We start from the raw sequence: 2,762 nt of genomic DNA, 5'->3' as shown, positions 1-2,762 counted from the left end.
ACACGCTTCCCGTCCCTTCGTAGCCGGTGTCTTCTCGCTGCGTCCTCACCTGGTGGAGAGAGGTGAGGGAGCTCGCAGGGCCTCGTTTATAAGGATACTATCCTGTTCCTGGGGGCTCCACTCTCACGACCCGATCCCCTCCTAGCACCCTCCCCTGGGGGTTAGGATTCGACATGTGAGCCTGGGGCACAGCCTTCGGCCCACGTCGCAGACCCTACCCACCTCCCCCATCTCACGAGCATTTCCTACAACCTCTGGAGGCTCACACGCTCCCTGTTTCTGCACCAGGGTTTCCTGCTTTCACCTCCTGGCCCTCAGGGTTGGGCGGTGCCCCGCGGCCAGTCTGCCCAGGGAGCCATGAGGCGACGCGGGTCACCTCTGGCGCGTTTCGTTCCCGGTGCTGGTGCCGCCCCGCATCCCTGGCCCCAGAGTGAAGTCGAGGCCTCAGCTGCAATGGATGTCCCGTGTGAGCGCTTTGGAACCAATGCGGGTCGGGGTTTCCGGCCACCGCAGAGCAGCTCAGTCCACTCGGCTGACACCCGTCCCGAAACTGCTGAGGCTTTGCCGAGGCCAGTGAACGCTCAGGACGCCTGAAGTCCTCGTCGCGAAGGTGAAGGCGCGCGCTGTTATGGCCCCTTTGTGCGCGTGCAACGGGGGCAGGCGTGACTGGTGGATGCAGTGTAGAAGTTCTAAGCTCAGAGCCAGGAAGATGACTCGATGGGCTCCGAGAAACACTCCCAGTTCTCATCGCAGCCCCGCCTTGACGCTTGTCAGGGGAAACACGTCAAATCTCCGCATGGGTTTCCGCTTCGTTGGCTGCAGCGAGCTCCGGAGTCAGGCAGGAGGCTGGCTCGGAGCCCCCAGCAGCTGTTCCTCCTCGGCCTAGGTGTGTCGCCCGTCTGCAGCTTTGCTGAGAGGCAAGAATCGTCCCGGTGTGAGGAGCTCTGAGCCCCTGCGCCTTCCTGTCTCCGAGGGGCACCGGCATCCCCCCTCTTCTCCTCCCCCTACCCCCCCCACCCCGTCCGCCTACTGGCTCCAGGGCCCCCAAGAGTGCCCCACACGGTTATCAGTGGCCCGAGCTGCGGGGAGAAGCTGCAGTCTATTAAGATTTAAAGAGATTTCACGTAACGAGACAGGCAAGAGAAGGAATTTAATTTCGTGATAAAAAAGTAATCAAGTCTCAGCGTATGGGCAGAAAACAGTGCCCGAATGGCCGACTGCTCTCACACATCCGTTATAAAGCAATGGACTTGGGTGGCAGCTGGCTTTCCCAAACCGGAGGGCAGGGTCCCCTCCGGGGGCCGCGGGGCCGCGGGGCTGTGGCCACCCCGACGCGGGCACAACGGGAGAACGATTTCTCGTGCAAAACCGCCGAGAGCGTGAGGTTTGCTGCGGGGCTTCAAGAGCTTCCTCTGCTGTCCTCTCCGGCCCAGGCGCCAGGTCTCTGGTCTCACGTAGAGGCTGCGTGGGATCAAGGCCGGCGCCCCCTGTGCTCTTCCAGTTTTGCGAATCACGTCTGTGGGTTTGTTTCCACGCCACAGCGCCCACCGTTTCCTCCTGCTGGGGCCTGTCTGCAATGGGCAGATGGGGAGGAAGGAGGGGATGGGGAGAAAGGAGGGGGTGCAAGTCGATAGCAGCCGTGGCTCTAGGAAGAAACAGGCTTTCCCTGGGGCCCAGGCTCCACGTTGTGGGGGGAGGGGGCAGCAGGAGTGTTGCCTGTTACCCCGACATCCTCCCTCCGTCTGTCCACCCCCTCCTCGTGCTCTCCAGCCCCAGCTGGGGTCTGGTGCCCCGGGGTGGCTGAGCCTCAGGTCCACCTGCCAGACAGAACCCGCACCCTGCCCGGCCGTGGTGACCCCCAGGCTGAGAGCTCCCTGCAGGACGCCCTCATCCTCGCTCACCCTCCTCGACTCTGCCCAGGCCTCCCAGGTCGGTGGAGCATCTGGAAGAGCAGCTTCAGATGGCCCGTCTCTCTGGAGAGGGGTGATTCCCACACTGCTGAGGCAGACTCCTGGATTGGGGCGAAATCCATCAAAATGCAATTTTCAATGGCAGACAAGCCTAGACCAGCCTAGACCAGCCGAGTCTAGCCTAGATCAGCCTGGACCACCCGAGGTCAGCCTAGACTAGCCAAGGCCAGCCTGGACCAGTCTAGACCAGCCTAGACTGGCAGAAGCCAGCCTAGAATGGCCTAGATGGGCCGAGACCGGCCCAGACAGGCCTAGACCGGCCCAGCCTGGTCTAGACCAGCTGAGACCGGACTAGACCAGCCAAAACTGGCCAAGGCCAAGACTGGATTAGACCAGCTGAGACAAGCTCAGACTGGCCCAGACCAGTCTAGACTGGCCAAGACTGGTTGAGAGGGGCCCAGACCAGCCTAGACCAGCCAGCATCCATCCTACCCCCAGACGAGTGAAGGGACCCAGGCTAGGCCAGGAAGACCACCCCACAGAGCCCAGTTTACTTGTGGACCTGCCGACTGGTGGACTAACTGAACACTTCTTGAAAACCTCTGCGTTTTGGGGTGACTTGTTAAGAAGGATGATTATGGCAGAAGATAACGGCCTCCCCAAGGCAGAGTCAAAGGGGGCTGGGAGGGTAGCCAACCTCGCACCGCCTGTGGTGATGCACGGGGAGGTTTGGGAGGCCCTGAGGAGTCTGGCTGGGGCCACGTGGTCAGTTTTGCTGTGCCCGGGCACTTTGCACTCTGCAGGTGGTTCTAAAACGTCTCTTTGCATGAGGATGGACTCAGGGGACCCTAC

The sequence above is a fragment of the Orcinus orca genome, chromosome 15 (genome assembly GCF_937001465.1).
Source record: "Orcinus orca chromosome 15, mOrcOrc1.1, whole genome shotgun sequence".
NCBI classification, from domain to species: domain Eukaryota; kingdom Metazoa; phylum Chordata; class Mammalia; order Artiodactyla; family Delphinidae; genus Orcinus; species Orcinus orca.
Note: the sequence above shows the minus strand (reverse complement) of the source record.